Here is a 15,144-nt window from a genome sequence, read left to right as displayed (position 1 = left end):
ATTGTTTAAAATGTGTATTTCATGTATATTGAATAAGTAAATTGTTTAATCATATTTGTATAAATACTTTATTATTGTTTAAAATATAATTAATAGTGTTAAGTAATTTATTGTATGATATGTTTTAGGAGCGGGATGTTGGGTTATTAGGGGATAAGGGTGGGGAGTGTTTTAAAAATATTAGTGTAAAATCAGATAATAATTTAAAATTATTAAATAATAAATAATTATGAATAGTAAATTGTAATGAAATTTCTAAATTAAATATTAGTAATTTAGAAAAAATAAAGAAATTATATAAATTTTTTAGGAGCGGGATGTTGGGTTATTAGGGGATAAGGGTGGGGAGTGTTTTAAAAATGTTATAGTAAAATCAGATAATAATGTAAAAATTAGGAATATTTTAGATTTCGAAATTTAACAATTTCTATACAAATTCGAAATAAAATATTTTAAAATTAAAATGGAATATTATTTTTTTTTTATGAGTGGGATGTATGGTTATTAGGGGATAATGGTGGGGAGTGTTTTAAAAATTTTAGTGTAAAATCAGATAATAATTTAAAATTATTAAATAATAAATAATTATGAATAGTAAATTGTAATGAAATTTCTAAATTAAATATTAGTAATTTAGAAAAAATCAAGAAATTATATAAATTTTTTAGGAGCGGGATGTTGGGTTATTAGGGGATAAGGGTGGGGAGTGTTTTAAAAATGTTATAGTAAAATCAGATAATAATGTAAAAATTAGGAATATTTTAGATTTCGAAATTTAACAATTTCTATATAAATTCGAAATAAAATATTTAAAAATTAAAATGAAATATAATTTTTTTTTTATGAGTGGGATGTATGGTTATTAGTGTATAAGGGTGGGGTGTGTATTAAAAAGATTAGTGTAAAATCAGATAATAATTTATAAATATTACATAAAAAATAATTATGAATAGTAAATTGTAAAGAAAATTCCAAATTAAATATTTATAATTTAGAAATTCAAAAAAAAATTATATATATTTTTTAGGAGCGGGATGTTGGGTTATTAGGGGATAAGGGTGAGGAGTGTTTTAAAAATGTTATAGTAAAAACAGATAAAAATGTAAAATTTTGAAATATTTAAGATTTCGAAATTTAAACATTTCTATAAAAATTATAAAGTAGATTTTGTAAAAATCTAATGAAATATTTTTTTTAATTTATGAGTGGGATGTATGGTTATTAGTGTATAAGGGTGGGGAGTGTATTACAAAGATTAGTGTAAAATCAGATAAAAATTTAAAATATTACATAATAAATAATTATGAATAGGAAATTGTAAATAAAAGTATAAATTAAATATTTATAATTTTGAAATTTAAAATTATATTATATATATTTTTTAGGAGCGGGATGTGGGGTTATTAGGGGATAAGGGTGGGGAGTGTTTTAAAAATGTTATAGTAAAATCAGAAAATAATGTAAAAATTTGTAAATTTTTAGATTTCGCAATTTAAAAATTTATATAAAATTACGAAATTGTATATTTTCAAATTCTAATGAAATATTAATTTTGTTTTAGGAGTGGGATGTAGGGTTATTAGTGTATAAGGGTGGGGAGTGTATTAAAAAGATTACTCTAAAATTGGATAATAAGTTATAAATATTATTACTAAAGAATTAGACATGTTAAAATTTAAATTTCATTTTGACAATGTTTAAAAAATATTTTCAAAATAATTTCTACCTTATTTTTTTGTTTCATGGTAGGGAATTTGGGTTTTAAGGGTGTAAGGGTGTGGATTGTATTTTAATGATTGTTACAAAATTAAAGAGTAATAAATAAATATTTAATTGGGAATAATTGTAATATGTGAACATTTTGGGACTAATGTAGGTAAATAAATTTAACCTGTTCTTAAATACCCAGCCATACCTAATCGGTACATTAGAATCTGTAAGTTATATGTAGGTAACAATTCGGTAACAGTTACCTATTCGGTAACATTAGGTAATCACGATTCGGAATTCACCTAATCCGTAAATACCCAGGTGGTATTTACTCAATCGGTAAATACCCAGGTGGTATTTACCCAATCGGTAAATACCGAGGTGGTATTTAGCTATTCGGAAAATACCAAGGTGGTATTTAGCGATTCCTAAAATACAAAGGAAAATTCCACCTTCCCTTAACTAAGTAGCTAATATCATAATGATGTTATAATAGAAGGTCTCTTAGGCTTGAATAGGGGACCCCATACCTCAAAAATAAGCTCAGTGAAATCACATCTCAGGAGCATCAGGAGCCGTCTCTCAGGAAGGCTCGTCTTCAGTCTGAATAATAAACCTGATGTCTGTGACATGAAAAGCAACAACTTTCAGGTATTTGCAGCTGCGCGTGTGTCATGGCTAAAGAGTGGGTCGAACAACCTAGAGTGGAACACATGCATTGTGTAAAATTCCAGACTGTGTGTCACAGCATGTACAGACCAAGGTCGCTGCGCAGAGCTTGGGATGGAAACAACAGAATGCACTCGTCTGAAGGAAGTCTCGAGTAAGCAGTTTATTCAAGACAGAACATGTAAACCCAGTGTCGTGTGCAAAGACAAAAATATGGCTACATAACATTCAACGTGGTTATGCCAACTGAACAATGTATGCACGTATTCAGGGAGAACTCACTACACGCCCCCTTGAGCGAAGCAATATGTAATAGGCAAGAAAAGAGAGAACGCAGAGTTCAGTTTCGTCAGAGCAGAACAAGGCTTAACCAATGCAGCGCCAAAGTCCTAAAGTCCAATTAATTGCAGCATAAAATTCAAAAAAACACAATGCAAGTATAGTAAAAAACTCAAGCCGACCATCAGGAAGAGAAAAAAGAGAAATAAAAGAAATAAATGTTGCGCCAGGGTGCTGTCCAGTAGTACAGGCGCAATGGACGACAATCCAGTTAATCCATGAATGTATAGGCAGCATATGTGGCCACGGCTTCCAACAAAAATTCGTTTGCAGGGCCACTAAAAGTCTCAGCCATCCAATTAAGTAAAGAAAAGGAACATACGTGTTCTCCAACCAACGGAGCCTCTAGCACAATCAGAGGGCACCCGGAATGTTCCTCCAAATAGCTCATGGACAAGAAGTCGGAGGCTGCCGCTGAGATGTCCCAATTACCCAGGATACCATGCGCCGCTCCACACGCCATGATCCGGACACCAGAACAGGCCAACTCGTGAGACACTAAGGGCCTCATTAGTCGATCGAAATCCGGCACCGGAGACACTATGTTGGTCAAGCACAAATCCAGAGGCCATTCAAAGGGACAATCCAGGCAGTGTAATACAGGTTGTACGCAGGTGAAGTTGGAATACCTGAAGGATAATCCATAAGCCAGACTCAAAGTCGCCAATGGCAAAGTACCATAGAAGTCAAGCATCCGATCACGAAGAAGATGCAGACGGGACAGGTGCTCGTGTGGCATAGAAGGAGTAGCCATTCCGGAATATGGAAAGGAAAAGCAGCACACCTGCCACTAGCGCCAGGAGCAGCGGGACACCTCCAAAGATGATCGAGAACAGTGAATGAACAAATGCCGGTATTACACCAAAAATAGTTTGGGAAGAGGTCACGAGACCCGAGCCCACATGTTTAAAAAAATGAGCCAGGCCGGTGGTGGACAAGGCATTGATAATAGTTTGGATCAAAGAGCCCAAATGCAGGGGGAGGTCAGTATTCAGAGGCGCCTGTATCTCATTGCGCGTATGAGCAACGTGAAGGAGAAATGTTTTAGTAGAGGAAGTCAAAGGAACCTGTTTGTGGGACAATGGCTCTCTATTCGGCTCAACTTGTTAAACTCTGCTTTCAAGGTTGGAATCGAAGGCCAGATGGAAACATCCCGCCGCACATGCGGGGGTGGAAAAAGAACAGTATTGCAGCAGACAACTTAATGCGAGACAGTTATGTACTGGATTCCCACTCACATCCAGCAGCAAGCTTCATTATTCAACATTAAATGAATAGCGTTTGCAAGCAGAGTGAAAGAAGGTGTAATCACAGGCACTGGGATACCTCGTAGGACGCACGCCAGAATCTGGGCTTGTACATAGCATGCGCCGTGTACTTGCATGTGCCTATTGTCTGATGTATGGATCATAGAAGAGAGTGTGCTAAAGCTTTTATCTATAACGGCTAAGGCCTTCTCCATGTTTGCTTGGTCAATAGCTCTCAATCTGGAAGCCGCCTCACTGTGCGACAACTTGCAGACTTCGTTGTAAATAGCATACGCCCACCTTTTGGTTATGCCACCCAAAGGACCATTCACAAAATCACTCAATTCGGTATGCACCTTGATGGAGTGGGTGGACTTCCTGATCCTGTAGATGTGCTCTGTGTCAGCTGGTGGACAGATTGGGATGTGTGTACCATAAATGCAGCCAATGAAATGGGGGAACTGTGCCATGTGAGAAATGTCTGTTTTTGTTTACTGCAGTGCAGCCTGTGTGTTGTGGAAGCAGATGTAGTGGTGCATTCTCTGCATCATGGCATCCAGGAAATTCAAGAAGGAACGGGACAGCCAACTCTGGGATACACCACCCACCGCAGCTGTCACCACCTGATAACCTCCGGATGCCAACACATGTGGGCTGCAGAGTACCTGCACATGTGGGGGTTTGGCGTGCGCCCTTCTTATTGGCTGGTCCAGGAGTGGGTGCAGGTCCCTCATTAAGTCAATGATGGTTTCGGGGTGTAGCTTGGACCTCTCATGTATCTCTGCATCAGTCAGCTGGAATAGTGTGATGCGCTGTCTGTAGATGCGTTCCTCCCGTCGCCAAACCCTCAGTCCTGCTGCCTGTACATGTAGGCGCCTTGCAATGACGTACATAGCGGGCATGTTGTCCACGCTGTTGCATTTTGGGATTGCTTATCTGCACTGTTGATTGTTACCACCTGCTTTCAATCCGTGTTAATTACCTACTCTTATTTACCCATTGTCTTGGATTTCTTAATTACCTAGTGCTCCTACATGTCATTTTCATTTTTACCACTTCATATTTACCACTTCATATTTACCTATTCGTTAATTATGTATTCGGTAACTCTTAATCCGTATTTAGGAATTCTGTGAATATGAATCGGTATTTACCCCCTCATATTTACCTAAAAGTGGTTTTTGGACTCCTACATCTCACTTGTTTGAATATCCGTCCGTAACCTCATATTTACCTAAAATTCGCCGTTACCCACCTGTATTTGGCTACCTACATGAGGCCCCTTATGTCGAAATTGAATTATGTAATTTTAATAGGAAAATCTAATTTCAATATTTATGTAGTGTTTATGGGTGGGATTTGGGTATATTAGGGGAGAAGGGTGGGGAGTAATTTTTAAAAATAATAGTGTAAATATAGATTATACAAAAAATCACATTATTTGTAAATATTGTGAAATCAAAAATTTACAAATATAAATATAATAAAATAATTGTATAGTTGATGGAAAAGATATTGTACATATTTTTTTTTAAATTATGGTGATTATGGGATAGGGGTGGGTATTGCAACTATAGTTTTTTAATTTTTTATAGTTTATAAATTATATCTCATAGTTAATACATGTAGCTCATTAATATTTTAAGTGATCTTATAACCAGCACCTTCTCTCAGTTTGATCTTTCTGGAGTGGGAATATTAAATTATATAGGGTTAATGTCCAGCACCTGTCCTGACTTAATGTTAGCTGGAGTGGGAATAGTAAATTATATACAGTTAGTGTCCAGCATCTTCCTTGAGTTTATGTTAACTGGAGTGGGAATAGTAAATTATATAGGGTTACTGTCCAGCACCTTTCTTGAGTTTATGTTAACTGGAGTGGGAATAGTAAATCATATAGGGTTAATGTCCAGCACCTTTCCTGACTTAATGTTAACTGGAGTGGGAATAGTAAATTATATAGGGTTACTGTCCAGCACCTTTCTTGAGTTTATGTTAACTGGAGTGGGAATAGTAAATTATATACAGTTAGTGTCCAGCATCTTCCCTGAGTTTATGATATCTGGAGTGGGAATATTAAATTATTTAGGGTTAGTGTCCAGCACCTTTCCTGACTTTATGTTAACTGGAGTGGGAATAGTAAATTATATAGGGTTACTGTCCAGCACCTTTCTTGAGTTTATGTTAACTGGAGTGGGAATAGTAAATTATATAGGGTTACTGTCCAGCACCTTTCTTGAGTTTATGTTAACTGGAGTGGGAATAGTAAATTATATAGGGTTAATGTCCAGCACCTGTCCTGACTTAATGTTAACTGGAGTGGGAATAGTAAATTATATACAGTTAGTGTCCAGCATCTTCCCTGAGTTTATGATATCTGGAGTGGGAATATTAAATTATTTAGGGTTAGTGTCCAGCACCTTTCCTGACTTTATGTTAACTGGAGTGGGAATAGTAAATTATATAGGGTTACTGTCCAGCACCTTTCTTGAGTTTATGTTAACTGGAGTGGGAATAGTAAATTATATAGGGTTACTGTCCAGCACCTTTCTTGAGTTTATGTTAACTGGAGTGGGAATAGTAAATTATATAGGGTTAATGTCCAGTACCTGTCCTGACTTAATGTTAACTGGAGTGGGAATAGTAAATTATATACAGTTAGTGTCCAGCATCTTTCCTGAGTTTATGATATCTGGAGTGGGAATATTAAATTTTTTAGGGTTAGTGTCTAGCACCTTTCAGGACTTTATGTTCACTGGAGTGGGAATAGTAAATTATATAGGGTTACTGTCCAGCACCTTTCTTGAGTTTATGTTAACTGGAGTGGGAATAGTAAATTATATAGGGCTACTGTCCAGCACCTTTCTTCAGTTTATGTTAACTGGAGTGGGAATAGTAAATTATATAGGGTTACTGTCCAGCACCTTTCCTGACTTTATGTTAACTGGAGTGGGAATATTAAATTATATACGGTTACTGTCCAGCACCTTTCTTGAATTTATGTTAACTGGAGTGGGAATAGTAAATTATATAGGGTCACTGTCCAGCACATTTCCTGAATTTATGTTAACTGGAGTGGGAATAGTAAATTATATAGGGTTATTGTGCAGCACCTTTCTTGAGTTTATGTTAACTGGAGTGGGATTAGTAAATTATATAGGGCTACTGTCCAACACCTTTCATGAGTTTATGTTAACTGCAGTGGGAATAGTAAATTATATAGGGTTACTGTCCAGCACCTTTCCTGACTTAATGTTAACTGGAGTGGGAATAGTAAATTATATACAGTTAGTGTCCAGCATCTTCTCTGAGTTTATGATATCTGGAGTGGGAATATTAAATTATTTAGGGATAGTGTCCAGCACCTTTCCTGACTTTATGTTAACTGGAGTGGGAATAGTAAATTATATAGGGTTACTGTCCAGCACTTTTATTGATTTTATGTTAACTGGAGTGGGAATAGTAAATTATATAGGGTTAGTGTCCAGCAGTTTTCGTGACTTTAATGTAAGTGAAATGGGAATAGTAATTTGTATAGGGTTAGTGTGCTGAATGTATATGTATTGTGTTAATGAAGTATGCTTTTGGATGTAATTGAGGATAAAAAATGTGATTTTTACATTTAAAAAAAAAAAAATTAGCTACATTATATATGTGAGAGTTATAAATTAGGAAATCCAATGACACATTTTATCTTTTTATATAATCTTTATTTTTTTTAAAGAAACTAGTCAGATGAATTTTTTTTTTATTTACAGAATGGAGTATACATTAGTAGAGATACAGGAAATATGCTTTCATTTGTGTCTTTTTCAAATGTTTAAATTAAAAAAAAATGTATTCATATTATTACATTTCATAACAGAAGTATTGATAATAACAAAAAAACATACATAACATTTATTACTTTTTAACATTGTTAGCAAAAAAACATTCTTACAGTATTCATATAATAATGTTTTTGTTGGCTATATACATAAAAAATATCATTGCATATTTAATTTCTGAAGAATATTTTTTCATTTTGATTTTGTTGTTGTACATAATTAGTACATGATACAAATTATGTTTTTATGCAATGTATTTTTAATGATTATTAATAATATTATTGTAGGAAATGTTAATATTATTAATTTTTATATTTTATAATTATATGAAAACTAATTTTTGTAACATGTACATTTTGTTAATAAATGTTAAATAATATAAACATTTTCTTAGTGTTTGTACAGTTGTGAAAATAAATTACTGTATTATAATCATAATAATAATGTTTGTATAATTATTATGAATATAATTTTTAAAGGTATTATTTTTTAGAAAATAATTTTCTACTAATTTTGATACATTTATGTGATATTTTTATATGATTATAATGTGTTCAATTTATTTACACTGATTTAAGCACGGATTTTCATTTGAATGGGATTATTTTGTAACCTGTTCATGTTATTTTGGGTCATTTTGGAATGAGGAAGCTCGCGGTTGGAAGCTGCTTCGCGTTGAGCAAGGTAAGGGGTGTTTTAAGTATTAAGTGTTATTAAATACTTATGTTTAGGGTAGTTAGGATGTTTATAGTGTATTGATAGATAATTTAAAATGTTTTGGGTGTTTTTGACGTGTTACTAATGATTTAGTTACGTCTGTTTGTTTACTGGTAGTGACGTAGTTTTCGAAGTAAATATTGTGATTAAATATGTGTTGTTTTTAAATGATGTAATTGTATTTATTAAATGTATTTGGGTGTGATTGTGTGGGTGGGTATGTTTTCTTCTGTTTTTCAGGTAAATGTTGATCGATGTGTTTTTCGAAGACCAACACGCGTTTTTTTTTTTTTAAAGCGTGTGTTACTTGATTTAATTAATATTGTTAACACACTTTTTAAGTTTTTACGGGATTTCATGGAGCGTTTATTTAGATTTTTAAATTGTTTTCGGGTTTTTGAGGGTTTGGATATTATGATGAAAAGAGAGACGTTTTTTTTTTTTTTTTAAAGTGTGTTTTAGTTAATGGAACAAATAAAGTTATCACACTGTTTTTTTTAACCCGGATTTCCTGGAGCGTTTGTTACAATTTTGACCTTTTTTTCGGATTTTTGAATGTTTCAAGTTTTTGGATTGGCCGAGGATGGATTTACATTGGATGTGTTTATTTTTTCTTTTTACTTGGTGGAATTCATCTTGTATGGGTACATCAATGGTAAGTTATATTTTGTGAACATTTGGGTGGGAAATGTTATTATAGTTTATTGTTATATATATTACATTTTCAGAATTAATATTTAATTGTACATATATATTTCTTCTAAGAAAAGGAAATGTTTTCTGACAATTATATATTATTTCTGAAAAAATAGTATTAATTTATGATTGCAATAGTTTATTGTATTGACCTATTTCATTTATTAGCTGTGTGTATGTTAATTATAAAATGCTTTTGGCTATTAGTGATAGGTAGTCTAGTCCACTTGTTGATGGGTATAGGTTTACTTGACTTTGTAGTAGATCAAACATTTGTTTGGTTTGTTTTGTTAATTTAGGACCTATTTGAGTCACAGATTGTTGCATCCGTAATTCTTGGTAGCTTTGTTCTTTTTGTAGAGATTCCACCAGTTTTTGTAGGGTAGGTTTCCCTCTGCTTGTAGTTGCTTGGAAGGCATTTGTTTGTTTTGGATTGTTTATTTAAGGTACTCAGGTATACATTCCACCAAGGAATGTGGAACTTTGGTTGTCTTCTATGTCCTGATCTATGTAATCTTCCCACCCAGGTGTCCTCAAAGTAGTCTAGAAGTTGGCTTAATTTGTCTTCGTTCTTTTTGTAATAGGGACTTTCAATGAGAATATTATAGTGTTCTGCTACATCTGTTACAGGTACGTATGCTAGTGCTATTAGTTTTTTAACCTGGTAGGCAAAAGTACTATCTGTAGCATATTGTACACTTAGGGTGGACTTTTGCAGATGTCTCCATAGACTCTGGTTAAAATGATAATAGCAACCTTGGATTGCTGTGTGTGGATAATTTTTTAGTATTTTTTAGTATTGAATTGATCATGGCTAATTCGAAATCAATAATTATTTTTTGTGGGAAAAAATTATTGGTTTCTTCTTGAATTTTGGTTAATATTTCTATGTATGTTGTTTGCTGTTTATTTGGTAAGAGGGCATAGATGAATGGAATGTTAGAATGGTGGTACAATCCATGCACTGTGTACAGCTGGTAAAATGGTTTTGGACAAACTTTAAAAGTTCCATCCATCATCCAAGTGTCACATTGTTGTAATTTCACTAAATTGTTTGCAGTAGCAAACATAATTATTCTTTTATCAGGAGATTTGTTGTCAAAAAAAATAAATGGTTCATTACTGTGAGTTATGCTTAATTCTGGGGGAATAATTACTGTATCAAATGTTTTAGGGGTAGGTAAAGTTTTGGTAGTTAGTTTTTTTTGTCTAGCTATAGTTCTTTTTAAACAATCAATTGGGGGTAATTGTGCTGATGCATGGTGTGGTATTTTAATTAATTGTTCTTTGAGTATTTGGGTGGTGGGTTTATCAGTGCTAGTACTTGCTTCTTTAATGTTTTCAAGAGCATTTCTAACTTCTATCTCTGTAATATTGGGGGGGTGATTATGTTCTTTTACAGAAAGAACAGTGATTTCTTTTGTAATAGCTCTACCATAGCATTTGTTTGAGTAGTATTTGCTACATTTCCAAAACATTTTCAGACCACTTTGTTTTTCTTGTGTATATACATAACCCATATAACATAACAACATTTTATTTTTTTGCGATGTTATAAATTCTGCACCTTCAGTCATGTTGTTCTGTATTATGCTAGGGGAGATGAAAAAATATTTTGTAAATATAAACAATGTTATAGATATTTTAAATATATTTACATTTTAGTGAATATACTTACAATGTTTAATTTGATGTGTTGAAAGATGTTAATTAGCTGACTTCAAGCTTTCAGTTTAATCTTGGAGATAGATTATCTGTTGATAAGAAAAAAAAATCTTGTTAATAGTTGGATACATTATTTTGAATGTGCTACTGTTTTAAGGGGGAAAGTAACATTCTGGATGCGTATTTTAGGCTGTTTAATGATTGAGGTTTATATACTTACTTATGTGTTTGGTCCAGTAGGTGATTGCGTAGAAGGTAGTTTTGGATGGTTCAGTGGTTTTCTGTAGAGGCGAGAAATAAGGAAAAAATATTTTTTAGAATAATTTTTTGTAATTAATAGTTGTAGGTCGGTAGGAAAAAGTAAAACAATACTTACATTGATTAATATTAGAGTTGTGGGGTGTCCAAAATATTTCGGTAATTTTAGGAGGTATCTATAGAGGAGAAATGAATGTAATTAAATCAAGTGTAGTACATTCATTTATAGAAATAGTTTCAGCTGTAGAATTGTAGATTCGTTGCTTTATAAATAGAGTAAAACTTACTTTCTGTAGTTGTTAAATTTTCTTTAGGATTGTAATTCTTCTTTCAGGAAATAGTTGAGTAGAGTTTCGTCTTCTTTCTTCTTTTCAGTTTGTAGTGTGAAAGAGATGTTGAAATGTAGTGGTTTTATAGTGTGCAATTAATTAGTTGCTTCATTTCATTGGTTTAATTTGAAATGTGAGCATCTCATTGGTCCACCTGAATTTTTTTTTTATCTACTGGCTGTTTGTTTCCTTGTAAGGAAAACGCTAATTAGCAACTTATTAGTAGTAAGTAATTGTTTATTTGTATTATTACATGCTTTAAATATATTTTTAAATTTGGTTTAATGGATGTATAATAATTATAACATTATTTATGTTATGAAATGTATTCATATAGTTTATGGAATGTTTATTTTTAAATGTATATGTTAGAAGGAAAATTTTAATGTTATTTAGGTGTTTTATTATGTATTACAATGTTAATGTATGTGTTGGGCTTAAAGTATATTATCTAAATATTTTTTTAGATAGTCGATATAGCGAAATTAACTATATTTTGGTTGTCTATATTTTTGTTTTCGATAATTTTAACATTTACATAGTAATTTAAGAGTAGTCGATAATGTTGTTAACTATATTTTTAACTTCGATATAATCATATACGATAATTTGTAAAGACGATATTGTGTACTCGATATTTTAGTATTTTCTTAAATAAGTATGGTGAGTCGATAATATTGTAGTCGATAATTTGGCAACGATATTTTAAGTACTCGATATTTTGGTAATCGATATTATGTCAGTGATCCACATAAATCATCTAATGTGGCCGTACTGTTTGATATTGCCCAGGATGATCGTATATTTGTGGGGCTACTATTCTGTCACACCCTCAGATCCTTGGGAACAGTAACCCCCAAAGGCCCATCAGCTCTCGCTCTGATTGTACAATAACAGAGAACCAGAGTGGCTAGACAAGGGAAGGGAAAATAGGGAGGGTTCGCCAGGGAAGGAGACCTGCAAAACAAAGAGTAGTCAACCAGAACTAGTATTAGAATCAATCAAGTTAAATACTGTTCAGCAATCTTGAAATCAAGGTAATGTCTGTGGCATTAAATCATGGAGAATGCAATACTACATTGTATTATCAACAAATACTAGCAATGATCACACAACCCTCTATAGACATTTCACTCTTCAAGGGTGAATAAACAGTGGTGTAAATGATTTAGGTTTAGCTGTTAAATGCACACAGGAATTATAGGCACTGATGGAATACTCATGAGAATTGAAATTAAATGGCTACATGAATTGAACTTAGAATTCAGCCCAACTCAAAGTGCCACTCACGTCGGACTTCTCCTTCAGCCCAGACTCATTAAATACATAAATAATGATTAGTACCCGTTCATGCCACAAACAAATTCCCTCATAATTGAGCCTAAAAAAAACCCTGCTGATTCCAAACACAGTCTGGGAGGGAAGCACGCACCCGAGGCAGTCTGCTGAGAGCGCCAAGTGAGAACGAATTGCATATATTAGAGTCTACCCGCACACAACGCGCTGTTCAATGCAAGCATAAAATGCACGGAAAGCAAAGGGCCCGGGGCACCAAGAAGCTCCAAACTGTAACTCCTTCTCTGTCGTCCAAGGAAATATTGAAATGCGGCTCCGGACAGCAACATGGAAATTCCCAAATGGGTTCCTGAAACATGGGTACACAGACAGATATGGTCGGAACATTAGGGTGCCAATTACGATCCTGTAAAAACCGGGTACGAACCGTCGGACGGAGCATATTCTCCGTCCGACGCGTACCCGGTCGTAACAAAATACAAACATGGAAGTACGATTCGCACAGAAATACAATTTCCGTACGAATCGTACAAAACCCCGACCGACGAAAATAAACATACAAATGTGATCCGGGAAAGCGCCGACGTGACGTCGGGACGTGAGGTTCCGTGAGAATCTGACTGACATTTTGGGTATGTTCAAATATGGATGAGTTTGGTATCTACGAACCGCAAATGACGAGTTTAGTGGGTGTACGCGTTTTCGCTACGCTACTATGTATGGTTCGTCTCATTCTTGGGTATGTCCATCTGAACCCTTGGGTTCCATTTTAGATACGACGTCCATTTTGTCTCTTGCCCTCAAGTAGCCAGCGAACGGACACTGTCCGCTTCGTGACCCTGGGATTCCCAAGCTTTCGTGGAGGACACATGTTCCTTTGAAGGTGTCTTTTATGGTGAGGGGGCCGACACGGCAAAGGCAGATGGCCCCGCTTAAGGCTCATCTTGCCATGCCGTTTATTGTTTCAGTCGTGCATACATTAGGCACGAGTCCTTTGATCCTGCAATCAAGTTTCCGTTATTGCTCTCTACACTGTTTTCTAAACTGTTGTACATCCTTATCTTTTTCCTTTGCATCTGTTTCTGTCCCTTCCTCTAATTCGTCACGGCCAGAATGGAATGTGCTTAATGTGCTTTTACAGTTGGGAAACGGCAATGCTGCTGTAATTATGTTTCGGGTTTCTGAAAACATGAATGCGACCTTTTTGAAGTTTATTATGGGAGCTAAGCTGCAACCTTTTGTTCGCCATGCTGAGCAATGACGAAAATGTGTATAAAAGGAGCGATCCACTTGTGCAATTCGAAGCAGTCTCTCAGAACCTACACGTTGTGTACTTCTTGCGATTTCTGTATCCCTGCAGTGAATAAATGCTGATCTTTGACGCCGCAGGAAGTGTCCCGTGTCTCTGTGTTTTGTACGCCGGAACAGGTAACCCACGAAGGTTTCAGGTGTTGTCCCCTGGCACCGCTGGGCCTTAGAATAGCCCAGTCCTTCAGTTGGCGCCCAACGTGGGGCGACATCAGCGGTACCGGTCCAAAGCCCGACGATCGTGAGGAACTTCGTGTGAAATCTCATAGGGAAGGTGCACCCCGCTTCATCGATCCAGTTGTCGAAATAAGTGGCCCGAAGACTTTTCCCGCGAAGATTCCCGCCTCCTGACGGCTGCGACGGACTGATGCCCTGACTGTCGACCTGTTTTGGCGCCTGGCGTAGTCCTTTGTACGGCGAGACGATAGACGGGCCTTCCTGGTGACGCCATTGCTCTTTCAGTTAAGTATTTGTGGGTCGCTCCCAAAGTAGACTTGGTTGTTTGCATGGTTCCATTGCATTTGTGGTTCTTAGTCATTGGTTCTTAGTTGTTGGGTTTTATTTGACAATTGCAATTGCCAAAAACCGAGGGTCTTGCATTTTTTTTGCGAGGACATCGTTATTCGATAGCCCTTGAAGTTTGTAAACTAGGTTAGTGTGCACGATGCCTGGCCGTAGTACTTTGTTTGGGTTCTTTAAATGTTGCAGCACGGATTCCCGACTAGAGGATTCATGTCCGATACCTCCAGTTGGAACTCCAATTTATGAGCTCTATAGTCGCCATGGAGTAGGTCCTATCGTATATAATGAATATTGGATTCGATATACTAAAAATGATGGTGTTCTTAGTTGGCCACCACATGGTAGTTTCGAAACTGCAATATTGGATAATCTTGAAACTAAATTGTTTAAAAAGAAGGCTAGGCCAGCCATGTTTGATTCCTTTCGGTTATGGCGTAAAGAGGCCAAGCAGAAAGAAATTAAACAGTCTAAGAAAAATAAGAGAGAAGGTGTTATTGCGGTGATGCGAAATGCAGAACAGTATCAGCGAGACAAGGATGAGAAGGAGCAGGAAGTTTCTGC

This window comes from Triturus cristatus, chromosome 1_2, assembly GCF_964204655.1.
Source record: "Triturus cristatus chromosome 1_2, aTriCri1.1, whole genome shotgun sequence".
NCBI lineage: Eukaryota > Metazoa > Chordata > Amphibia > Caudata > Salamandridae > Triturus > Triturus cristatus.
The sequence above is the reverse complement of the archived record's forward strand: the minus strand, read 5'-3'. Positions refer to the sequence as shown.